At 35.4% G+C, this 27,790-nt stretch overlaps 2 long non-coding RNA genes and 1 pseudogene across 3 annotated transcripts in view; 2 read left to right on the top strand and 1 right to left on the bottom strand.

The window, feature by feature from the left end:
• Positions 1–16,619, top strand: part of LOC149253536 (uncharacterized) — a 60,503-nt gene extending 43,884 nt beyond the window's left edge. The window contains exon 3 of the long non-coding RNA XR_016266211.1: positions 16,228–16,619. This is a non-coding gene — a long non-coding RNA (uncharacterized LOC149253536). The remainder of the gene's footprint in view (positions 1–16,227) is intronic.
• A 4,083-nt stretch (positions 16,620–20,702) lies between these two features.
• Positions 20,703–21,830, bottom strand: LOC149253537 (uncharacterized). Its single transcript, XR_016266212.1, has 2 exons — positions 20,959–21,830; positions 20,703–20,775 (listed from the first exon to the last, which is right to left on the bottom strand). It is a non-coding gene; the product is annotated as an uncharacterized LOC149253537 (long non-coding RNA).
• Positions 21,831–23,515: 1,685 nt separating this feature from the next.
• On the top strand, positions 23,516–24,406 carry LOC149253538 (flavonol synthase/flavanone 3-hydroxylase pseudogene; annotated as a pseudogene). Its single transcript, XR_016265474.1, has 2 exons — positions 23,516–23,698; positions 23,800–24,406. The product of XR_016265474.1 is annotated as a flavonol synthase/flavanone 3-hydroxylase pseudogene (transcript).
• Positions 24,407–27,790: the final 3,384 nt, after the last annotated feature.

Below are 27,790 nucleotides of genomic sequence, written 5' to 3' on the forward strand. Positions count from 1 at the left end.
TTAAATTTGTATCTACTTCGTAATAAACATATTATTTTATTTCATTGTTTATTAATGAAAATGGAAATTATGCCTAATTCTCAATTGATTTGTACTTATATAATTTCATTTTCAACATAAAACTATTTTATAGTTTTTAATGAATTTAAGATAATTTTTCATTTTCTTGACACAATTAATTTTTTATTTTCTTCGCACAACCCAACATTTTTTAACTAACAATCTACACTCCATTATTCTAATGAATGTGATATACCTCTTTCATACACTTTTTTATTCTTTTGTTTCCATACTTATCATCCACTCCTTATTAGGTCTTTAAAATCTAAGGGTTAAATTGGTATCTCTTACTCTTAGATGTAATAAAGAGATTTATTTAGCTCCTATTATTTTAGCTCACTATTTTATAATGGAAATTGTACCTAATTCTCAATTTATTTTCACTTATATAGTCTCTCATTTAACATAAAAGACAATTTTATTGTTTTCCCAACAATTTTTAATTACGTCGTAAGGCATTTCCCTCTCAGACCAACTCCCCCCAAACTGCCACACACATAGTTGTCTGTGGTCCATCTTTATGTTAGATGATAAAATTATCTTCTATCGTCCGATCGATAGCTCTGTCACGCAACATATCTGGGTGGTTAGTCAGGTGGTATTTTAGTTATTCTGTTGTACCTCCATCACACATATCTAGGTGGTTACTCTAAATGGTTACTAAATTTAGGTGGGATTTAGTTATTCTGTTCGGTGCGATTACCTCTGCTATAATCGTTGTTCCAACTTCCCTAATCTGGTTCATTCCTCTTACTTGTGTATATCAAGCAGCGTAGAGTGTGTCAGAACAGAGGAGTACAATGCAAAGGATTAATGGTCCATCGCCACCTTAGACTTGGTTGATTCGCTTCTTACGAGGATCTTGCCACTAAGTGACTTGAGCATCAAATGTTTGGTAATAGACACGCTCTCGGTGTGCAAATTTGCTACGCTGCGAGGTTTTAAAGAGGGATTTTATAGAGGTGAAGTTGAGAGACAAATAAGAAACTCAGGGCTCACGGTGGTGTGAAGGTCGTCTTTTATGCGTTGATGTTTGATAGGAGCTTCCGATGTGGAGGGAAGATCGGAGTGTGCCAGAACAGAGGAGTACAACGCAGAGGATTAATGGTCCATCACCACCCTAGACCTGGTAGGTGGTTTCTTACGGGGATCTTGCCACTAAGTGACTTGAGCATCAAGTGTTTGGTAATAGACACGCTCCCGGTGTGCAAATTTGTTGTGCTGCAAGGTTTGAAAGAGGGATTTTACAGAGGTGAAGCCGAGAGACAAATAAGAAACATGGCAATTTCAACTAATTCAACTGCAATTTTAGCAATTTTAAGGTGAGAATTTAACGTGTCTGTGTGTCGCAGAATTGACTTAGTTAAAAATGTCATCGATCTATCAAATTCACAGATATATATAATGACAAAAAAAAAAAATGTGACGAATCTATCCCATTCACAAATCTGTTATAGCTTGAAGGGTTTGTCTGCCTCATAATAGATTTAGTTAAAAATGTCATGAATCTATATAATTCCCCGATATATTATTTCAAAAATGGGAAGGATCTATCCAATTCACAAATAAATTACCGAAATGAACAAGACAGTAGTTGATTATGTAAAACAATGCGGACAATGCCGAATACAATTGGTGCTGCTCAACATTCCGTGTCAGCAACAATAACTGTTTCAGTCATATGTTACAAAGGGTGGCTGCAGAACAAACCCTAATATAATTAGTCTCCATTCAAAGCTTGCCGGAAGTCTCCACGTTCCCAATTATTTTCTTCTTCAACTTTCTAGGCTTCCCACGCTGTTGTGGTGAGAGTTGCGTGGAGAATCACTCTCGTGGTTGTGTGCTTGACTAACCGATAAATGGCGTGCATAGAAAGATTTTCTCTTTATCTGAGAATGAATGAGTTTCCTATATAAATATCTCGATTTCGATCCACTCTTGTCACAAGTTCTGTTTGCAATACGTCTCGTTCTTGAATTCTCTTCTCTGCTCTATTGATCCATTTCGACGTGATCAAGGAGCTATTTATTATTGTTACTCGTTGATAATATATTAGAGAGATCGTTGAATTGGAAGTGGTGAATCAGAAAGAGGGAATGGAGAATCAGGGGAAATGCGCAGCGAATTACGTGCCTCTCTCACCATTGAGCTTTCTTCACAGAGCGGCAACGGTGTATACAAATCGGACGTCCATAATCTACGATCAAGGTGGTGTTCGCTTTACATGGACTTACACCTTGCAACGTTGCACACGTGTGGCATTGTCTCTCGTCAATCGTTTCAAAACACAGAAAGGCCTACTGAGGGAGAGAGCCAAAACACTTCCCGCGCCTCCCGACTTCAACAGCGCCTACCCAAACTCTCTGAAAGAAAGAAACACCATCGAAACAACCAAATCGAGCACATCATGTGTGCACGGGCGGTTCAGCATCGCCCTATCCCGACTTTAGTTAGAGATCTCAACAGGCCCCCGCAGTCATAATCTTTATGTTATAGGAAAACCTTGACTGATCAATAGTTTTTTAAGAATGTTGGAAGTATAAATATAAATATTCTTCACGAAATGTTACTCGTTGGAAATGTTTGTATATTGCAGTGTAAAATTGAATTGCTATAACTTATCTTAGTATCAGTAAATAGTATGTCGATCAGATGCCTAAGTACTTTAAATTGGGAAAAAATCGTGTAAACAGTTTCTCACTTAATTCCTTCACTTAAAAGATGGAGCATTTTTGGTATAATAACTTTGAAAATCTATTGTAGTTGTAATTGTATTTTTTTTTTTTTTTCAGAGAGAAATCCTTATCATATGGCCGAAGCCCACAGATTACAATCGATATGGCCGAAGCCCACAGATTACAATCGATATGGCCGAAGCCAGCAGAATACGGCCGAAGCCAGCAGATATATACGGCATAGCCGTCACAAATTTCGCCGATGCGAGGGGGCCTCCGCAGGGATCGAACACGGCTGAGGGGTGCGAAAGCCATCCGCCCCAACCGTCATATCATGCACGTCACGTGCTTGTATTTCTTTACCAACAAGGAAAATTCATTTATTTATTAATTTTAAAATTTTAAATTACCTATTTTGATTTTATTATAATTTAAATTTGTCATTGTCTAAACCTCTCTTTTCTGACGACTAATCGTGAAACAATTCTATTCTATGAAAAAACAATACGCATACTTAAATCTTGAATGCTCGTTATACCTTTTAATGTAGATAAGAAACTAAGAAAGTTAAATCCCAAAAATTAAAAATTATTAAATATATAAAAAAGAAATTAAAAATATATTAATAAGATAAAAAAAAATATAGAATTATTAAAAAAAAAAATCCATATCACTTAGAAATTCATATATGCATTTTTTTTCTTTATCTCTTTGGATAGTTAATAGATAAGAATTTAGAAAACGAGCATTGAAAAGAGTATTAATAATATAAAAAAACATATATTTATATATAAATTAAATTTTCTAATAGTTAAAGGTTTGTATTTTTTTAAATTATTTTAAAAGCTTAATAGATATTATTTCTTCTTAATAATATAGAGTTAAGTGAAACACTCAAATTATAATATCGAGAAAATGATCAATAAAAAGTGGAAAGTTATTTCATAAAAAATAGGAAATATAATTTTGATATAAGAATAGAACAAAATTTTATTTAAATTCTTATAGTTTTTGTTATCTTATATTTTTTTCTTAAATATTCTTCTTAGCTGACTAAGAACATGGTTGTCACTATATATAATGTTATATTAGTAGAGATAACTAACACTAAAGGAAAGAAGCTTCCTAAAATTGTTTCAATCTCCAATCAAAACCATCCCCTCCTAATTAAGAATAAAAGGAAACAAAGACCTAGAATCATCCTAAATATGGTTCTTACATTATCATGTAGGAGAAGAATATAAGAAATGTGGAACATAATAGTTGCAAACAAAAGAAAGAAACAAAAACCATTAAAAATATCATTCTACCACAAACAATGGTTACAATATAGACATTTCAACCTAAGAAGAGTGATCTATAGAGTTTTTCTTTTTAAATATATAAGAATACGAAATATAGTCAATTATAGAATAATTTTTTGAATTGTTAAAATCCTTAGGGGCAGAATGTGGCTAATAAGTTAAACATCATGGAAGAGTAACAACTTAATGCTACTCTTTCCTATGCTACTGCCTTACGGCGTTTCCTTTACAACATTTGGTGCAATTACTAGTGAATAATATACACTACATTGGTATAATGAATGTGAAATACCTCTTTCACGCACTGTTTTATTCTTTTGTTTATTGATTTATAAACATTTCCAGTGAGTTGTCCCAAGTTACGAAAATACTTACACTCCACTATAAATTTACAATTAAAATTAAGTGTTTCTTCTCATCAAAATATTCAATTACCAAGTGTTTGTTCATAAAGCAATGTGGCCTTAATCCTCTTTGTACCTTAGCCTTTAAGATCCTCTTTGTTAAAGTACCTTAGCCTTTTAGGTTGATATAAATACCAAAATCTTAAGCTATATTAATTAAGGGTTCCAATTGTGTGCTCTACTTTGCTAACGCCTCCTCTAAATATGAGAAAGTAGAATTTGAGGTATTTTCAACATTGAGAATGACTTATGAGCTTTTTATATTTAGAGATCACACTTAGTCACAATCCAAAAATTAAATTACATTAGTTGTAAATTCTTTGACATTTTCAATGAATATATCAAATAATAATTTATAATTAAAAATTATAATTGCTCACATATATATGCAATGTTTTGTTTCTACTTGGAATTACAAGTCAATAAGGTAAAAATTTGAAAAAATGTAAATTACCTAGAAAATAAAAAAATAAACCATAAATATTTAGATAAATGTTAATGGGCCAGTGAACGAAAAATTCAGATCTCAATGACCACTACATAAAACACTAAAAAGTTATTATTAAAAAAATTATTTTGTTATAAATATTAAATTAGAAATATTATTCATAATTATATAATCATACATAAATATGTATTTTTTTAGTACAATAATAAATGTCTAAAAATGATTCCATCCCAGTTTCCTTGAACGTTCCCTGACTTTCACATATATGGGAGATAAAACTTATAAGGATCGGTATGTTTAAGAGAAAAGAGTCACCATTAAATTAATATTGGACTAGTTCAGAGGGTTAGCTCAATTCGTCAAAGTCCTATCACTAAAAGCACCTCTGTATTGGAAGGTTGTGGGGTCAATTTTCTTCAACGCTTTCAAGATTAGGCTTTGCTAATAAATTGGTGGTCATATGGAAAATTTTATAGTATCACCAAAATTATATAGACTCTACCTATAAAATAATTGGAAATTTAGATATTTTAATAAAAATATCAACACACATTATATAGTTTTCATATTAGAAGGTTTTACTAATAAACTAGTAGCAGTATGGGAAATTTTACAATATCACCAAAATTACATAGACTCTATCTATAAACTAACTAGAAATTTGGATATTTTTATAAAAATATCAACAAACATTATATATTTTTCATATTAGACATTAGTAAAATTCACCAAGATTTATAAAAGTTAAAATAAATCTCCATCCTTAAAATTTTCTATGCTAGCGGGAAATGATTGCCCCAATATTTTATCTAAAGAAAAGGAAAAAACTTTGTATTGCATGCCTTTTGAGGAATATTTATTTTGTTAGAGACAATGACAATGAGAAAAATATCATCAACTACTTTACATTGAATGATAAGTCAATGCATCCACGTGATAATAATAAGGTTCATTGAGCCAAGAGGCTCATTCTACAACGCAATGTGATGTGTAACTCTGTCCGTCTGTCATCAAAGTTGACCATGTTATTCATTTGATTCCAGAAATTATTCCTCCAAACATCGGGCCTTTGATATATCCCTATGCCCAGAAGAGAGAAATTGAACATATGGTTGCATAAATGCTAGAGGTTGGTATAATTCAACCTAGTCAAAGTTCTTTCTCTGCTCCAGTAGTATTGGTGCACAAGAAGGATGGATCATGGCGCATGTGTCTGGATTATAGGGAGCTCAACAAGCTCACTATTAAAGATAAATTTCCCATTGCAGTCATTGATGAATTATTGGATGAATTACATGGAGCAATTTACTTCACCAAGTTGGATCTTCATTCAAGATATCATCAAATCAGAATGAACACTGAAGACATTTTGAAAATAGAATTTAGAACTCATGAGGGTCATTATGAATTCTTGGTCGTGCGTTTTGGCCTTACCAATGCACCTTCTACATTTCAAGGTTTGATGAATTCCATTTTCAAACCCTTCCTTAGAAAATTTGTGTTAGTATTTTTTGATGATATACTAATCTACAACAAGTCTTGGAAGGGTGCTCAAACTATTGGAGGAGAAACAATTATATGCAAAGACCTCCAAATATTTCTTTGGAGTACAAGAGGTGGAATATCTGGGTCATATTGTATCTCATGAAGGTGTTAAGGTAGGCCCTAGCAAAATTAAAGCCATTAAGGAATGGAAAATTCCTACATCCATAAAGCATCTTCGAGCATTTCTCGGGTTGGCAGGGTATTATCGCAAGTTTGTTAAGAATTATGGGAGAACAGCAGCACCTCTAACAACATTATTGAAGAAAGATGCATTTTTGTTGGACTCTAGAAGCAGCGATGGCCTTTGAACATCTTAAAGAGGCAATGTGCCAAGCACCGGTATTAGCTACATTAGACTTCACAAAAACCTTTATTGTGGAATGTGATGCCTCAAGAAATGGAATTGGTGTTGTTTTAATGCAAGAAGGAAGACCCATTACTTTTGAAAGTCGTCCAATCAAAGGAAATTATTTACACAAAGCTATTTATGAGAAGGAAATGTTGGCAATACTACATGCACTTAAGAAATGGTGACCTTACCTAATGGGAAGACACTTCAAGGTAAAAACAGATCATGATAGTCTTAAATACTTTTTAGAACAAAGATTATCTTCAAAAGGGCAACAAAAATGGGTCACAAAGATGTTGGGTTATGACATTGAAATCATCTACAAAATAGGGAAGCAAAATGTTGTTGCAAATGCACTCTCAAGAAAGGATGAGGATGTGGAAGCATTGCTTTGTGCCATTTCTATTATCCAACCAAATTGGATAAACGAAGCAAGGGATGAATGGAAGAATGATGAAGAAGTGTGGGCACTCATTCAAAATTTGCAACAATATCCCAATACATCTGACACATTTAGCTGGAAAAATGATTCATTATGGTACAAAGATTGCTTATACCTCTATAAGAATTCCCAACTCAAACAAAAGATTCTTCTGGAATTGCACACTTCCCCGTTAGGAGGACACTCAAGATTTATAAAAACGTACCTCAGGGTTTTTTTGGGATGGCCTTAAATCTAGTATTCAAAATTTTGTGGCAGAATGTCTGGTTTGCCAACAAAATAAAGTTGAAACAATTAAGACCCCGGGTTTTTTACAACCTTTATCCATTCCAAGTCAATGTTGGGAGGAGGTTTCAATGGATTTTATCACAGGTCTACCCAAGTTCGAAGCAAAGAGTGTCATCATGGGGGTAATTGATAGACTTACCAAGTATGTACACTTTTGTGCATTATCTCATCCATTTAAAGCCAGTACAGTTTCTACTGCATTTATGGAAACAATACAAAAGCTACATGGAAACCCAAAGATTATTGTAAGCGACAGAGATCCCATTTTCACTAGAAATTTTTGGTCAGAATTATTTTCTTGTCTGGGTACTTCACATAGCTCATAGCTCATCTTATCATCTTCAATCTGATGGGCAAACTAAGATAGTGAACAAATGTTTGGAAGGATGTCTTCATTGCTTTGTAACTGATAAACATACACAATGGGTCAAATGGTTTCCTTTGGCTAAATGGTGGTATAACACTTCCTTCCATACTGCAGCAAAAATGGCCCCATTTATGGCACTTTATGGATATCGTCCACTGTCCATCACATCATCTTTAAGAGAAAATTCTAAGGTTCAAGCAATGGAAGATCACATCGAGCATCAAAAACAAGTTCTTCAACTCTTAAAGGATAACCTCACTTTAGTGCATAATAGAATGAAACAACATGCAGATCAACATCGCAGCGAAAGAAGATTTGATGTATGTCACTGGGTATTTCTACGGCTACAACCATACAAGCAAATTTCCCTCAAGCAAGCTAAGAAGGATGATAAATTATCACCAAAGTATTATGGTTCATACAAGATGTTGCAAAATATTGGTACTATGACATACAAATTGGATCTTCTTGCATCTTCCCGAGTGCACCCAGTTTTCCATGTTTCATGCTTAAAGAAGGTTATAGGTGATAAGCTCCCAGTTTAAACAATATTTCCAGAACTTGACAAGGAAGCAAAAATCATATTGGAACCCGAAGCAGTCACAGAAACAATAAATTGACAACTACGAAATCGATCAATTTCAGAGTATCTCATCAAGTGGAAGAACTTACCCGTTAAACATTCCACATGGGAGGATGAGAATTTTATACAGAAGCACCCATAACTACTCAAGCGTTGAGGACAACACTTTTTTGAAGGAGAGAGGCATGTTAGGTCCCTATAATACCAATTTATTCCCGCATTATTATTTTTATTATAGCCCTTATTGTTATTGTTGTGCCCATGTTGTCCCCATATTGTTATTATTATGCCCCATAGAAGCCCACTATTATTATTGGTATGCCCCATAGAAGTCCATTGTTATTATTTTTGTGCCCTTACAATATTATTTTTATGTCGGATCTAATTATATTGTGACCCTTTAGACTCATATATATATATAAAGGAGGTTTTTTCATTTAAATCATCTAAGAATTGTTCATTTGTGTAATGTAAAGGGGGTTCCCCCTCAAAGAGGTTGATTTTGAAGTCGTTGATCTATCGTTTCTATCTTTTTGTGAGGTTGGTTGCATAACATATAGAGCTGTTGCATATCGTCTCATCTCATATCATCTTGTGTCATAGAAGAGGAATAATCCATAATCAATGGTAAGGGAGGTCAATCCTTAGACCCTACTAGCCTCCAAGTCAAATCTCATAACTTTTGTATCAGTTATATCAAAAATACATCCATCGTATCTTATCTCAACTTGATTCCTTTGATCATCAGCAAAGATGTAAAGACAACATTTCTTCATGACATACTACAGGAAGAAGTATATGTTGAGCAGCCTCAGGGATTTGAAGTGAAGGACAGGAAGATTCAAGTTTGCATGTTGAATAAATCACTATATGGTTTGAAGCAAGCCCTAGAGTCGAGTATGCCCACATTGATAGTTACGTGGTGAAGCTTGGATTCATGAGAAGCAATGTTGACCCGAAACCCTACTTCAAAGTGGTCTAAGGTATGCTTTTGATTTTGGTTCTATTTGTTGATGATCTATTATTGACAGGTGGTGACCCTCTAATTCTCAAGTGTATGAGGGAGTTGGCCTCTGAGTTTGAGATGAAATATCTTGGTAAAATGCATTACTTCGTGGGGTTGGAAGTGTGGCAAAGACCCAAGGAGATTTTCCTTTCTCAAGGAAAATATGTCTAGAAGTTGTTGGAAATATCCGGATTGGAAGAATGCAAGTCCCTAGCCACATTGACGGAGATGAACTTCAAGGAGGTTGTGTGGAGATGTTGTTTGACCTAGCTTGGAAAACCCTTCTGAGTACCGATAGTTGATTGGGGAATTGATGTTCCTTTTGAACACCTGTCTAAACATGTGCTTTTCAGTGAACACTTTGAGTCAATTTATCACCAATCCCCTTCATTCAGAGTGGATTGCTACCAAGCACGTATTGAGATATTTACATGGTATAAATAACCTTGGTCTGAGATACACTGTCAGAGATGTACTACTTCATGGGTACACTGATGCTGATTGGTTCGGAAATGTTATTGACAGGAAAAGCACATCAGTGTGTTTCTTTAGCTTAGGGTATATCATGATATCTTGGATGAGTAGGAAATAAAAGTTTATAGCTTTAAGCACAGTCCAGGCAGAGTATATTGCTGCTAGCATGGCTAGTTATGAGGCAGTTTGGTTAAGGAAGCTCTTTGGAGAGTTGTTTGAGGAGGTCCTTGATATGACCATGACGTATTGCGACAACAAGAGTGGGATCTGATTGGAAAAGAATCCTATATTTCATGATAATTCCAAGCATATCGAGATCAGGTATCATTATATACGAGACATGGTGCAGATAGGAGCAGTGAGGCTCCATCACATTTCAATTGATGAGCAGATAGTGAATATACTCACTAAATATTTTTCAAAAGGGAAGTTCTTGGTTTTCAAAGAACAACTTGGACTAATGGATGTGGCCCTCTTGGGTAAGGGTTCTGGCTAATCGAGAACACTGAGCATGCTCTTTCCCTATGTTGAGCTCCCAGGGCTAGGAATGAACCATTAAGGGATCCTAGGTTTGAGGGATCTCTCAACAATAGGATAAGGTGTGATTCTTACCCTTGTGGTAAGTATTTCTCGCCTATTGTCACTTTGACATAGTATATACTATACCCCAGTTGGCATCCTACCCACAAGTTGGGCTTGTTTGGATTTGTCCTCCCCATATAACCAATGGGTTGAGGTGACTTGAGATAGGGTGTAATCCTTACCCGGCTAGGTAAGTCGATCTCACTCAAGTCATGGGATGAAAGTGTTCTACCAATTGAGTCTTAAGGGTCTAAATGGAGGATCAACAGAAAATAGGGCATAGTGTCATCCTCAAGTATATCTTGCCTATTGTCACTAGAAGATAGGATAAAGTGTGATTGTTGAGTCAATATCGCCTATTGTCCCATGTAAATAAGACAAAGTGTGATCCTTACCCTTGTGTTAAGTAGATCTTACCTATTGAGAGAGGGTGGCAGCTTTAGCTCCCCTATGATGTCAAACTCTTCTTCTTTTAGATTCAAGAGTGTTCAACAGAGATGAGTAGAGATGAGAAAAATCGAGCAAAGACGACACTTGACTTTATGATGACGATAAATTAGAGATGAGACAAATATTGCAATAGGAAATTTCTCCCTAGCTAAGAGGGAGTGTTAATTTGGAAGCTCAGGGACAAATTTCTTCCTTTGGACAACCTTCCTCATCAAGAAATACCCCTCCTAGTCCTTGGAAGAATTTAATTTGGTTAAGGAAAAATATATTTTTAATGTGAAAACCCAAAAGTGCACAAAATTTCTGGTCGGGTTTAAAGACAAATTGGGTCTCCTCCAACGCCTATAAAATACATCTCAGTGGCACCTCATTTGGACACACATCTCACACATTCTTCTTCTTCTCTTTGGATGTTTGTACAATATGAAAATTGTAGGTCTTCATCCACACGTGTGAAGGAGAGAGAAATTTTCAAAAGGCTGAAATCAGTCTTGCATTAGCCTTTGAACAACATTGACTTTTTGATATTGGGCATAGTTCGACTTGATTTGAATTGACACTTTGGATTTTTTTGGAGGTTGAATTCTATGGCACACAAATTGATGATTTCTAGGAAGTTTGACTTTTGTTGACTGCAAACTCTTTCTCTGCAAGAGTATTCTATTACTCACAATGTTGTTATGTTAAAGTACATAGAATACCTCCATTATATAATAATGGAGGAGGCCCAGTGTCAGTTAAGGATTTCTACAACAATTGAGCATATGCAAGTCCCTATGTGAGCTTACAACTCACCATATTTAGCTCATAGGGAAATGAAGTGTTGGGAAATCCAACTCTAACACCCCCCCTTAAGTGAAACACAAGGAGTAAGTAAAGAAGAAGGAAAACAAAGAATGGGCCTCGACAATGAGGCCTGATTAAGTACCCATGTACAAACTCTCATAAGCGGAGAAAGAGATAAACCCCAGTAGGAAAAAAATCCCCCCCCCCCCCCCCAAAAGAGAGAATGATTTCAATGCGCAAATTATCATGGAACTGAAACTATAGATCCCATAATGATCCACTAAATGGGCCTGCTCCAATCAATAAGTACGAAATGTTGAAGTACCAAAACTCTGAAGATGTGATCCATTAAACCTCAATGAGGTTGGTTGATCTATGAAGTAGAAATGTTGAAGAGGTACAAGGGTGGAAAACATCGTCAACTTCTCCCATAAGGCTTCAAAGAAAATAGGTGTCAGTAAAGAACGAGGGAAAAGGCTTCAAACAGAAGCAACACCATCAACCAACAAACAAACAATGAGGCCTATAAATATGGAAAACTCAACTCAAATGTCATACAACAACACTACTAAAGTTGTGTGAACACCTTCACCATCAAACAAGAAATCAATCAACAAAGTAATGACAACATTATCTGTCACTATCTAACTGTTCCCCCCCGCCCCGAAAACACACTTGTAGAAGGAGTGAGAATCAATAGTCTCCATTGTCAGAAACCCCCCCCCCTGGAAACACAAGTAAGGGACCAATGCCATAAACAATCTTTAAATATGGGTAAAAGGTTGCAGGAGCTTAGTGAAAAGAAGGCAACAAATGAACTTCGTAAAGAGGTCCTTCAATTGCAGTCATTTGTAACTCTATTGCAAGCAGAAAATGCAACTCTTAAGAATAGGTTGCAAACTTCAACAACTGAGAAAATCAAGAAGGTTGACCATCTGGATTCAACCATAGGAAACCAGGTAAGAGTATTCTATTACTCACAATGTTGTTATGTTAAAGTACAACAGAAAATGAATAGGAGAAAAGCTCTCCTAGGGCTACCCACTTTCCATGGGTAATAGGTGGATCAAGTGACCATTTACAATTAAAAATTATAATTGCTCATATGCATGATGCAATGCCTTGTTTCTACTTACAACTAAAATTACAAGTCAATATGGTGAATGTTTCAATCAAAGACAATTGCCTATAGAATAAAAAATAAACCAATATGATGCATGTTTCAATAAAGGTTAATTGTCTAAAGAATAGAAAATTTTGATGCCTTAATAATTTGAAAACAATAATGACATAAAACACTAAATAATTTTATTAACAATTTTGATTTCTTATAAATATTAAATTACAAATATTGTTTATAATTATATATATATAAAAAAAAATAAAAAATAAAAAAAAAATAAAAAAATTAGCAAGTGGAAAACTTATCATAGTACAGTGGGGATAGCCATCTTTGGCTGCATGCAAATTGACTCATCACTATTATTCAAGGAAAATCTAATTACATAAAATTACCCAGTGTGGTCTGTAAGAGGTAGGCTTTCACTCTTCCTAAGTGCCTCTAAATCTTTACATGTTAACATATTTCCTTACATAAAAAAGAAATTCTTAACTAAACAAAACCAAGGTTAAAATATACCCCAAACTCAATTATAATTATATAATTATATTAAAATATGTATTTTATTACTGTTATGTATTTTCTATAACCATAATAAAGATCTAAAAATGAGCCGACCCCATTTCCAATGAACGTTCACCCTAACCCTACTTTCAGAGATACGGCAGATAAAAAGACCCTCTATGAAAGCGAGTTTTCCGTGTTTGTATAAAATAAATTTGGATATAGATGGTCGAGTATAAAACTTGCAAATTTATAACAATAATGGATAAATAATGGATAAGGAAAATAGAGATAATTTTTTTCAATGGTATAAATATATTATTAAAAGATGTTATAATTTAAATATTTTGTGTTTTTGAGTTTTGTTTTTATATATATTTTTTATTAAATTTAAATTAATTTAAAATTTGATAGAGATTTGTTAAAATCATAAGTTTGAATTATAAATTCTATATATTGAGAGTATTTAGGATTTATTTATGCATTCAAAAATGTATTTTAGACAATAAAAAATTACAGTTTGATAAAAAATATATCAACTTCTATAAAAAAAACTCCAAAACCTAAAATAGTTAGACAACTCCTTAAAAGAAAATATCACTACTAATTGTATTTTCATCATTCCATCTTGTATCTTCATTGTTTAGTGTTCATAAATGTAGATCAAGTTTTCATAAAGTCAATCCGTAAGAATTACAAAGAGAAAGATATTTTTAAATAAAAAGAAAATGTAAGTGTAAGAAGGTGTGCAAGTAATAAGTATAAATGAACCAAGATGTAGTAGAGTCCTGCTTTATAGGAAAAGTTTTAACATAAAAATTTAGGCACATGTTAAAATGATGTACAATAAATGTAATGTAGAAGTGTGTTTGCAAAATGATGAAGTGTGTAACCAAAACTCGGTCTTATACAGTTGGTGTTGGAGGGTGATTACGAAACAAGGCCTAACGAGTATTCATCACTCATCTCTGCATACCCAAGGATTCCCACAAATAATTAGGCCAATCCAAATTGCATATTGTATGTACAAGCCATTCAACTCTGTGAACGGGTCAATTTGCACCTAGGGAGTTTTAGAATAGGAAGAGATTTTGGTCTGTACTCTGACCCCAGATGCCCTCAAATTTAGAGAATTTGTAATGGACAGAAAATCCAGAAAAATGGCAAATAGATAACCAAAGAACCTTCTCTCACTCACATGATCAACCATGAACGCAATACCAAGATTATTTTAGAAAAATGAGATAGTATTCTTGCGTTCCTCCATCCATTCTGGCGCCTATCTTTTGGTGTCCTGGAATAGCCTCTACATTTGTAAATCTCCTTCCTTTTCTATTATCCGTTCTATCTCCTAAAATATTACATCTCAGTCCTCTGTATAGGCCCTTTGCTGAGCTTTTTCCTACATTCTCCTTTCAAAAAGCACACCTCGAATATGATTTCAGTTTATTTTTTATTTTGAGCTGGTGGAGCTTAGGGTTATAGGGTTATTCGGGGTTAAGAATGTAATCAGTTTATTTTTTTATTTTTATTGGAGTTTAGGGTTATTTCAGACGGTTAATTAATTTTTATAATTTTTATAATTTTAACAAATATAAAATATATATTCTATTTCTTATCATAAATTAATATCTATACATATTTAAATGTCACCTAATTTATTTAGCGGTTGCATGTACTAGTTGCCTACTTCTCTTATGTAATTATTGCCACCACCTTTTTTCTAAGGAATCTTTCTTGTCCTTTCTAAGGAATCTTTCTTTTCCTTTTTACATTAAAAAAATATCAAGAGTTGACTGGAGAGGTTTTTGGTTTCCACAATCCGAGTTTCTTATTGCTGCGATGGATAAGTCGTCCATCATGTACATCTCAAATATCTATATAGTTTGCTCTACCTTGGATTGGAGGTGTGCTAAAGAGGGTTCCCTCCTATATTTCTTGAGTTTGGAATTTTTATGCTACCAGTGATACATCCTTTTGAGAATCTTGTGGTTTTTCTCTTTGAGCATTTCATTCTCTCTTTTGATATGTCTCTCTAAAACTTCCAATTCTGTTACCTCTTATTTTGATGCTTTGATGATATCCTTTTCCATAGGAATGTCTAAAGGAAAGTCACACTACTCAAAATAATGTTCAGGAATATGAGAATAATCTTGTACCTTTTCATTATGTGCCTCTTGTTCCACGGAATTGATTTATTCATAGACCTATTGTTGAATTTTATCTCATCCTAGCTTTGTTGGTGACAATTAAGGCTTTCTTGCTTCTAAGTTTTCCATTATTTTAGGTGAAACAAGGTTATTCTCATTACCTTGTTTTTTCATGCTTCTTGTTACCCTTATGTATTTATTTTTATTTTATTTTTTAAATATTTTAATCCCATAAACAACCTGGACATTGTCATGGTCAAAGGCCAATGAGGTTTGAACCTTATCATTGCGTTTTTTGTTGTTGGATTTTTGATTCCTTGCCTCTAGTCAGAGATCTCGTTGGATTTTCATGACTTCATCAAGCTGATTTTGCCTTCATGGAATAGTATATGATAGCGTAGTAGATTGTTATGTTATTTTGAACATGCCCTCTTCATGATTTGTTGATGTTCACTGAATGATGTTCTGTCCTTTTATGCTTGTGATAAAGTGTTAACTGTCCTATTGCCCAAATCAACGTCGGTTGTTATCTTTTAGTTGTGTGTTCGGTGAAAGTGTTTATTTTGATCTTGTGTGCTCGTGTATATATGCGTGTTGATGTTCCTGGTCACATATAGTTTATGGTCTGCTAGGATAATGATGGTGTTGATTAATTTTCAAAATTTTAACGTGGATGCTCTTTTTTTTCAGGTTGTTCTATAGTTCTGCTTCCAACCAGGATTGTCCATGCATTGAACCTCAATGTGGAAGACATAAATTCTCAGCCAAGCACACAATGTGGTCTTTTTCCAAGCATGCAATTCTCATCCAAGCACACAATGTTTATCTATACAAATATTTTTTGTTGTAAAATGCATCATGGAAGTGATGGTCATGGTTGAAGACTTGTATTTTATCTAGTCCACAGTTTTCCAACTTCCAGTTGTACAGCAAGTGATAAAGTTGTGATAGATTAATTTACCTTTTGTATAAGCATAATTACATGAAATGATGCTCTGGAAGCATGAGGGAAGTATTATTCAATACTATGGCAGTTTCCACAGTCTTGAGGAAACAGTTCTAGCATTTTGTAATAAATTGAATATAATGAAATCCATTGCAGTGAATTTCTTACTAGCAATATGTTATATTCCAAACTTTTGATGTTCAGCTCCACTCCATTTTGGTATCTTCCTTTTTATGTCAGTAAAGCAGATCCGTTGCAATCATTGTACTTATCATTCCAATGGAAGCCCTTTAAATTATTAATTAACCAATTTAAGCTAATAAGGAAGATCCTTGCAAGTGTCCACTCTATTCCATCTATGTTCCTCGAACATGCCAATGAAAACACATTCATTCTTTGAAATCTGCTCCCCTCACCATATTTTCGTTGTTGATCAAATGGCTCTACGATGCATATAGTAATGACAGTATTCCTATACCCACCTGCCCCTAAAAGTTGAAATGGCTTAGGCATTTTCTAGGAACTACAAAATCCCATGTTCTATTACACTTTATAATGTTCCAAGAATTTTTGTCTTGGCTCATTTCCCTTAACAGAATTTATAAAATTTGACAACATTTAAAAATATCGACGGGGTTCAATTATTTGAAACAGAGTTTTAGGTTCTAGAATTCCAAAGAAGGTATATTTAATGAGCTTTTTTCATCATTTTTTTATATTCTGCCATAAGAGAACCCCTTTTTATCATATCCACTAGCCACTACACATTTTTGCCATTAAAAGGATTCAAGCTCATCTTTTGAGGATTACTAATGCTCAGTAAAAATGATCTCATCATAAGCTCATTTGGTACGAGAAGGAAGCTCATTTGTTGTCATTCTTGCTATTGTCTTTGCTTTATGGTTCTTGTTATCAATCCTAATTCAGCTTTTTGTTTTTTCTTTTGTTCATGGGAATATCTAGGATTCTATTATATTCAGTTTGTTTTAGATTGGGAAAACAATTGCATCAAATTATATTTCTTTTTAAAGGTAGGAAAGATGGGTATATGGAGTAGACATAAAATGTTCATGCTATATTTACTGTGACTTTCACATATACCAATCAAACTACCCCATGATTCCAGTTCTACACAGCTTGAACTTGGTAAGCAGGCATTACCGTAAGATTTCAATTATTTCTTTTATTGGAGAATTGTTGCAGAGAAGAGAACCCCTTTTTTAGCATATCCACTGGCCACTACACATTTCTGCCATTAAAAGGATTCAAGCTCATCTTTTGAGGATTACTAATGCTCAGTAAAAATGATCTCAGCATAAGCTCATTTGGTACGAGAAGGAAGCTCATTTGTTGTCATTCTTGCTATTGTCTTTGCTTTATGGTTCTTGTTATCAATCCTAAATCAACTTTTTGTTTTCTTCTATTGTTCATGGGAATATCTGGAATTCTATTATATTCAGTTTGTTTTAGATTGGGAAAACAATTGCATCAAATTATATTTCTTTTTAAAGGCAGGAAAGATGGGTATATGGAGTAGACATAAAATGTTCATGCTATATTTACTATGACTTTCACATATACCAATCAAACTATTTGACAATTTCCATAACTATATGTGTGAATGTTGGGGCTTTGTTTATCATAGTGTTGCCTTTGACTTATCTCCTGCAAGAAGCTGACTGCAGTTAATTGCATCGGTGGATCATAGGAGCTTGTTTACATGCTCTTTGTACATGAAGTCCCTGAGGGTATATCGCCATCCACCGTTCAGGTACTCCTTGCATCATGATTGATGTTGAAAAACAATAAATCCTGTGTGGTGAGCTTTTGATGGCAAGTAACTTCAATCATTTTACTGTTACAGCTGGGAACACCTATGGCATAAATTAGAGTTGAAGTGATTGCATAGAGTAGTATGAAATAGGTATTTGGGCTTGAATTTGATTAGGACAATTATTGTGCAGCACACCTGTATAATGACTAGGAGATTGAGGGTGTGATTAAAGGGGGGAACTATGGAAGGAGTTTTGTGGCCATGTCTAGTATGCGTATCAATTATGTGAGGATGCTCTGCAATTCAGCAATTTGCATAGTTTTACATTTCATTATTGATAGAAGAGAGCAACTAGTGGTAGACACCCAATATTCAAGGATCATCCCACATGTCAAATGACTGGCAAGTGATATATGACAAACAAAGATGGTAAAGGCTGGTATTTGCTGGGGCTGATGACAATTCAACTTGGCATTATATTTTAAAATCCAATTTTGAATGGATTGATGGACGAAGATATTAATTAAATTCATTAGTTAGTGGGTTTGGTTTAGATATTGTCAGTGTTCCATGGGGATGTGCCCCCTAGTGTGTTTCCCATACTTCAGGGGCTGTATGTCCCACTTTTGGGGAAGCTCAGGGAAATGATTCCCGAGTGTGGGGGATGCTTTTGCCTAGCTACACCCCCCCATCCACAGAAAAAAGATAAGGGGAAACACATGGGAAATGATTCCTGACGTGATAAGACAGAACAAAGATAGGGGATTGAGTTTTGAGGAGTTTGTGACCTTGGTAATTAATGGTAATATTAATTATTTCAAGATGTTTGAGAGGTGCCAATCTCATTGGACTTCATATGGAGAAAGTAAAATTTCATATCCCATTCATATTTCAGTGGACTTAACAGTTTTCCAGATTTTGGATTGTAGCATTTCCACTCGATTGTACATTGATGAATTTTCATGGGTTGAATTGCTGTTGTTGAGATTTTATCATATGGGGATCCCTATGTTAGGGGCCCCGATGCCCCCCTGTCCCCCATGAATTTCCCTAAAATTTGGGGTTTCCCACATGTCCCCCACGTGTGTTTCTCCACTCACGCACTCTGCTGCCCTGGAAACTTGGTGGAACATAGGATATTGTGCATACTGTGTGTTCTATTATGACCAATGGTTTTGAAACTTGTAATTTTAGTGAAGAGCAAACAATTATGTTCGATTACAATCCATGATTCTATCCCTATGCAACAAATGGCTCCTATCTGTTGTTGATTTACCATACCCAATTGAACTTTGATGGGAAGTTGATATGAGGTAGTGGGATTGGCAGCAGACACAAGCTGATGGAACAAAATCAATTTAGCTGATGTGTGCTTTAATGATTGTTAAGGTATGCTGTCAGCCTGGCACTTATCCGGGTAAGACTTCCATGAATCCGTCCCTATGCAACAATGGATTGTATCCCTTGTTGATTTACCATTAACTGCCCACTTAACTTTGATGGCAAGTGGCAAGTTGATCTAAGGTAGTGGGATTGGCAATCAATGCAAGGTTAAGGAGCAGAATCAATTTTTCTTTTGTAATTTTTACAGAACTTGTTTGTTCTAGTGATTGTCAATGTATGCTGGAAAGTGGGTAACATTTTGGGTCTCTCGATGTCAAACTTCCACTGAAGATGGAAAGAGAGAGGATTCTGAACTGCAATTTGAATTAGTCTCTATAAAATTTAAATTATTTTTCAAATTGTTGTTTTTTCCCTGATGAGAAGTCTGTAACTTGAGGGAATCAAATTTGATACGACATGGTAATAATGTTTGAACTATAAATTGAATTTGAAAATATATTCAAACTCTGTGCATGGCAGGTGTTGGTGGTAAGGGAAATCTTCTCAGGATTAATGCAAAAAAGCTCGTACCAGCTCAAAATTCTCTGTCCATGTTGTATCCAGTCTTTAAATTGATATGGATGCTGCTAGTTGGATGATTTATTGGCCTTTAGCTATTCTCCAGTTCATAATTCATTGCTTGAATGATGTAGTATTTTATAAGTCTCTTCTTTACATATGCTGTCAGGTTTAGAAGCTTTGAACTCTTGCCTAGTTAAAAATGAATGCATAAACAACACTTAATTTATCTGTATAAATGCCAAAGTTCCAACAAAATCTATATGAAGTGTAAACATGGACAATAATCAGAAGAAATATAATAGATCATGAAACCTATATTGAATTCCATGAAATGTTTAGTGAAGTAGGATGGACAATAATCAGAAGAAATATAACAGACCATGAAACCTATATTGAATTCCATGAAATGTTCAGTGAAGCAGGATGGACTAAATCCATATATGTTAATATACAACACCATGATTTTCCTTGTAATCAATTTCTGTCAACACCAGCGGATTATTTTTAAATATGTACACATGGAGAGGTTTCAACGGCCGATTAATTCATGAAGATAATAGACGGATCGCAACAACACTCATCCAGAAGACAACAACAACAGAGAGCAGCCAAGCTGCACAATAAAAACTCATATCAAAACCCTAACAATACCTGACAATAATTCCTATTAAACCCCAATTCAAATAAAAAACCCTTACAATTCATATCAAAAACTTCAGAATTCCTATCAAACCCTTACATAATACCCAGACGTCAACAAAAACAACAACCAAAAGCTCTGGAAAAAACAACATACCATCCCTCTAGAAACCCTGCATTCCTCCTCGGAGGCGCCTGAGAGTACACCGGTGGGGCAACGATGGGCGGGGTTGCTGGTAATAACCCTGAGGGTAACCTGCAACAACATATTAAACATGGTCTCCTCATCGAATCCATTAAAAGGCAATTCAGACTTCAAAATACTGTGAATTTCAAAGAAATTTGAGTTTTAGAAACGCCAAACGTACCTTGGGCTGGGTATGGATAAGCGTACTTAGGATCCGACATGATTGGTCAATTGATCTCACTATGAATCAATTCGAGATGTCACCGCTATTCCAAAAAGCTCTGAAGGTCAATTTGCAACTTTAATGGCGGCACTGTATATAATCGACTGAAATTGTATAAGACTGAGTTTTGGTTACTAGAACTTGGAAATTGTGATTTTGATTTTGAGCTAGAGAAACTCAGGGCCCAAAAATAACTCCATACTAGTTAGGAAGCCAAAAGAAATACTAATTCTGTTGGCCCAAATATAACTCCATACTAGTTAGGAAGCCAAAAGAAATACTAATTCTGTTGAACTGAGGCACTCTGCAAATCACTTCCCCATGAAAAGAAGGTTTTTTGTTGGGAGGGGGGAAATAGTTCTAGCTTCTTGGTGATAGATCCTTATTAGGCTTTATACTATCACCCCAACACCATCAGTAGCATACAAAAATTTGGCTGCTGGGACTTGGAAATGGTGTTTTCATTTTGAATTAAAAATCGAGAATCAAATATAACTCCATGTTTGTTAGGCCCACAGAAGATGCCGTTGCAGTGAGATGAGGCACTCTCCAAATCACCTCCCACAAAGGGTTGAGGGGAGAGTAGTTCTGGGTAATGAATCCTTAGGCCATCTACGATACTTGTGGCAACACCAATAGTAACAAACCAGGTTTGACTACTGGGACATAGAAATGGCGATTTTGATTTTGAATTGGAGAATGTCAGGGTTCAAATATAACAGATGAGGCACTCTCCAAATCACCTCCCACAAAGGGTTGAGGGGAGAGTAGTTCTGGGTAATGAATCCTTAGGCCATCTACGATACTTGTGGCAACACCAATAGTAACAAACCAGGGTTTGACTACTGGGACATAGAAATGGCGATTTTGATTTTGAATTGGAGAATGTCAGGGCTCAAATATAACGCCATGCTTATTGACCACCCATCAGGCAGACTCTAAATCACCCCCTGCTAAAAACAAGCAGGGCGAGGAGGTTAATGGTTCGATTCTCCATGCCCTGATGTAGGCGCAGGAAAGAGATGTCGGATTAGGCAATAAACTGACCTTGTAGGGTCACATAAATATTGGAGTTCAATTAAACAAGGATTTGGGCTTTCCGGAATTCCCAAGTTACACAATATTGCAAACTAAATTGGCATCTGACCAGAACTCTCAAACTCAAGCCCAGCTATCTGGGAATATGGGTTCTTAATTAAAACACTGAACCTCGTGGCATTTGGCAAGGCACCGACGTCATTAATACAAATATAACACATGGAGAGCATAATTCAACTTATTTATCCCAGAAAGGGCCAAAAACTAAAACTTAAACCCTTCTGCAGAAATTAAAGGAAGGAATTGATGAACTTACTATGATAGGGCATCATGTAAATCGGAGACGGCCTCCTTAACCTCGTCCTGAGTGGGCACTGATCCAAAAATGAGGCGATCTTGGATCACAGGGTCGATGTCGTTGTGGTGCGGCTGGAATTCCTCTTCACCTCCAGTGAATTCCCAGTCATCGAGTTGCCAACTTGGCGCGCTGGGCACAGTTTGCTGAGTAGCAATTCCTCTTCCTTGGTGGCAAACACATGCTGAAGCTCTCACTTTGGCCACGTTCCACGAACCACTCTTGCACGCTGAGCATGAAGCCTGCTGTGTCGCAGAGGCAGCCCCCGCGCCTACTCCGAAACCGCCCACGCCAATCGCTCTGCCGACACTCCTGAGCATCGCCCCGCCTCCCATCTCTTCTTATTCCAATCTCAAAAAATACACCCTTGGCCTCTCTTAACCTGCCCAAACAAAGAGAGACGAGTTCTATGATTTGCAGATCCGTTCTCTTGACAGTTAAATCGACCCACCCTGAGTAAATAACCGAGGCTGTTGGCAGCAATGTCAAATTTGCGACAGAATACATATACACAAAGGAGTAGCGGAGGAATTGTCGCCTGGGTGGTGAGCTGCAGAGCGCAGGGTAGAGTTTTCCCTCGGAGTGAGCTGGTGAGCTGCAGAGCCCGCAGGGAAAATATTCGAATGCAAATGAGCGAAATGGGAATTGGTTTGGGGCAAATTCGAATGGCAAACAATAAAACCCATGCTATGGGTATTGAATGAGTGAATGCCCTCAAAGACACCATATTTAATGCACTCTAAGAGCTTGACGGGACAGCCCTGGTCATTCTCCTCCGCCTCCGCCTCCTCCTTGATCGCCACCGCCACCACCATTCCATAAGAAAGCTCGCATATACGATACATACGATACACGATATACAATGTACGCATACGTACGCATTTAATTGGCGAATTTGAATTTGAGTTTGAATGCGAAGCCCGCTCTCACAGCCGGAACTTGCTCTGGGAGTTGAGCCCCACACAGACATGTCGGCCCTCACTCTTCTTATACCAAACGAAGTTCCAGGACTTCAAGTGTTCAATGATGGTCACTGGGTTTCTGCCACTTACATTCCAAACGCTATCATCGTCCATATCGGCGACCAGCGGGAGGTTACTAAGTTTCTTTCTATGGGTTTTTCTTTGTTTTTTCTCTCTTCCTCTCTGGACTCGTAATACCATAAATTTTGATTGATGAATTTGTGGATGTGAAGATATTGAGCAATGGGAGATACAAGAGCGTTTTGCATAGGAGCGTGGTGAGCAAGGAGAGGGTGAGGATGTCGTGGCCAGTGTTCTGCACCCCACCTCTTGACACCGTCGTCGGCCCCATGAAGGTTGATCGATGAGAATAACCCTCCATTGTTCAAATCCAAAACATACAGAGAGTTCAAGCATTGTAAGATCAACAAGCTGCCCCAGTAGAAAGCTACCACTCTTGTTACAGCAGCTTTGTTTGTTTGCTTAATAATTCCAGGCATTAGTTATATAATCTCATGATCATCATAGCTTAACATGTAACTTTCATGGTAATCGTTCGTTTAATAGTTTCAGCTTTGAATAACTCTAGCCATGGTTGCTTAATGACTCTTGTGATGAGTACAATCTCATAGTCATGATGGCTTTAGTGTGTAGCTTTCATGGGTAATCGCTAAGGTTTCATGAGCAATAGTTTCAGCTATGAATAGTGTATGGTGCAAAATATATTTTATCAAATAGTTTTCGGTGATTTCTCAACCGATCTGGCCATAAATTGCATTTAGTTTAAGAAGGCAAGGGTTTCAGTCCTTTGACATTATTTGCGTTTCGTTTAAAATGACAGAGGAAAATGGTTGGTTCAAATCATTTGGAATCCTCACATTTCTTATTATCATTATATTTCTATATAATCGTTCCTAAGATTGCTTTCAGAGCCTGCTTTCCATTTTCAGAGTCCTAAGATGCCTTTGAAAGCCAAGCTCTCCATTTTCAGTCTCCATATCATTCTTGTTAATCTTGGATTAAAATGTTGTTGTCTCTATTTTCAGTCTTCATATTCTTGGTTAATTTTGGATTAAGATGTTGTTAGTGTAGGTATAGAAAAATATTTTATTTAATTAATAAATATTAATATTGATTTTTTTTTCAATTTCCTAACTTTATATTTAACTTTTGGCTACTAATTTTGATTCTTATGTATTTATTATAATTTTAAAATAAAAATAAAATTCTTAATTATTTATTATAATTTAAAAATAAAAATCTATTTTAAGTAATATTATTTGTATTACAAATATTTATATAAATATTTTTCCTAGATTTTAAACATTTAACTTTAAAATTTTGTTTTAAATGGAAAACAGTGGAGTGATAGATTGTCAATATCAATACTCAAATTGTCAAATCTATCCATTTCAATGAGCCCTGTTTATTAATCGGTTAAGTTTAGTATATTTAGATTTTTTATTCAAAAATTAGTATTTCAGTGATATTACAATTTACTCAATTTTAAAAACAAAACTATATGAACAAAATAAAAAGTAGTTTATGGAACACTATTTAAATATACTCGATATGCTAAAAGGTAAAAAAATTTAAATTTGCAAATAGATGTGATAGGAAGTTTGGGAAAAAATGATATATTTGAAGGAACCATCATCTTATGACACTTTGTTTTTTTTTTTAACTATAAATAAACAAAATTTTATGAACAAAATAAAATGTAATTTATGGTACAATACTAGATATATAAAAAGTAAAAAGATTTAAATTTGCAAATAAGATGTGATAGGAAGTTGGGAAAAACATGACATATTTGAAGGAACCATTATCTTATGACACTATTTTTTTTTTTTTAACTATAAATAATGTAGTTAAGTTTGGAATCAAATAAGCATTTTCAATTTATCTAATTATTTGCTAGCTACATCCACACCAAGATCACATAATACCTTAAACACCCAGTAACATTGGGAACACATAGATATTGAGGCATTTTGCAGCAAATGTCCAAAATTTACAATGCATTCTACATATCATTTACTTTTGTTTTACATTCTAGTAACTATAGAAACAACAAAATCATGTAATAGAACATCATGAGTACAACAGGTATTGGTCACCTTGGAGTGGAGATTTGATCTTGGCCTTTCTACTACTACTTGCACTCCCTTGTTGTCATCTGTGTCCAAGTCTGAATGTTGATGTGCTCCGACCGAATGTTAGTGACCCACCGGTTGACCTCCAAGCATACTCTATGAGTATTCTTTTTCCCCACAGATCCCCTCGCTGCAATGGGCCTATACAATAGAGGAAGAAAACTAGTTGATGGAGGTGAGCACCCATGGTTAACGAGTCCCTCTCTAAATGCCTTCACCTCACCAAACTCACTATAGCTTGTAGTCACTCACAATAACATAATCTCATCCATCGAACAGTAGGGTAAGCAAAAGTCCCATCTCCCATAGCTTGCCCTTTAATTTATAAGAGGCTTCATAGATGACACTTAGCACTTCATGCATAATTAATTATTTTTATTAATCCAAAAGTCTGATTATTCACCCACCCATGTGTCACCCTCTTACTAAGGCTCTCCAAAATTATTTACTTAAATTCTAATTCAAACATAATATTTTTCCTCATCCCAACGAGACTTTCTATATCTTCTCTTAGTTGTCTCTTGACCCCCTTTTTCTACTCATTTGTGTTTGTTACTGAAGTGAACTGACAAGTATAAGATTTGGTCCCCAAACTACCTCTTAATTTAACTCAAATTGTCTCTTGGATGGAGATTCTTGTATTGGCTCTTGCCACATGGAGGTTCTCTAAATGTCCTATAATCTAATTTATTAATATTTATTTTTATTCACCACCCTCTTTTCTTATGGGGTTAAAATCCATTAGTACTAATCTTTTTAATTCGCTCGATGTCCATCCCCCCACTCTTGCCTAGTAAAACACTTATGCACATTATCTACTCAAAATTTCCCAAATGAGGGGAGGTAGAGTTCTCAAGTGGTCCAATTTTTTTTATTTCTTCCTATTCTCCCTTTACCCCAATTTTTTTTCTTGGTTAGATAACTTGGCTTTAAAACTTTATTTACCACATTATGTGAATTAGTATGATTATCATATTATAGTAGTTCATCATGATGCCTAGTGTGCTAAGTCATTCATGCCCTTCAAGAACTTCCCTTCGAAGTTCCAAGGGTGCCACGTCACAACAGTTTCTTCTTGATGCTAAGGATACGAAATCGGTCGTGCCCTTCAATAACTTCCCTTGAAGTTCCAAGCATGCCAATTTGTATGCCCTTCAAGCATATAATGATTACGAGGGGAAAGCTAAGTGTGATTGTGGGGAATGATATCCTCTCTTATGTCACCTCTATAGTGAGACTAATGGTGTTGGGAATCAAGGAATATACCTTGATGTGTACCCCCCAGTAAAGTCCTCATCAACAACCCAATTTGGGACCTGCCCCCATGACATCGTGATCTTCAAGGTGAAGGTATCCCAACCCTTCCATCCAAGTCATGACGGGATTGCTAGCAGGTGAAATCAGGGACATTGTCCCACCCCTCCCATGAAGTTCCATCTATCTGTACAACCCCATCACCCATATGTGAGTCATTCGGCCAAGCAACTAACATGTGCCTACAACCACTAACATGTCATTAGAATTTACAACAAAATTCAAACTGAACTTTAAAATTTCAAAGAAAAAATATTCAATTCCATCAAACTAGATGTCATCGACTCATCACATGCAAGTGCATCTAGTGGTCTCTTGCCATACTCGATAATCATTAGTAATAATGTTTCACAATGTTAGTCATTGACATAATAACATATGTTAAATCATCAACATGACATAGTCATCCACATCGTTGTTCACCATGAACCAAAACTAATGTAAGTAGCCAACATAATGAATGCATCCATCACAACTATTATCATCATAACATTAGTAGAAAACATACATATCCATCACAACTATCATCATCATAACATCAACTAGGAAATAAACACATCCATCACAACTATTATCATCATAACATCGATCAGGAAATAAACACATCCATTACATCTATCATCGTCATAACATCAACTAGGAAACAAATGCATCCATCCACAGTTGTTGTCATCACCAACCATCAATTAGATAACAAAATAACCATCACATCCACTAATAGTAAGTCAAATAGCTAGATCCTCAACCTGAGGTC

Source organism: Pinus tabuliformis, chromosome 7, assembly GCF_031772625.1.
Source record: "Pinus tabuliformis cultivar Carrire ecotype Pingquan chromosome 7, CPIR1, whole genome shotgun sequence".
Taxonomy (NCBI): Eukaryota; Viridiplantae; Streptophyta; class Pinopsida; order Pinales; family Pinaceae; genus Pinus; species Pinus tabuliformis.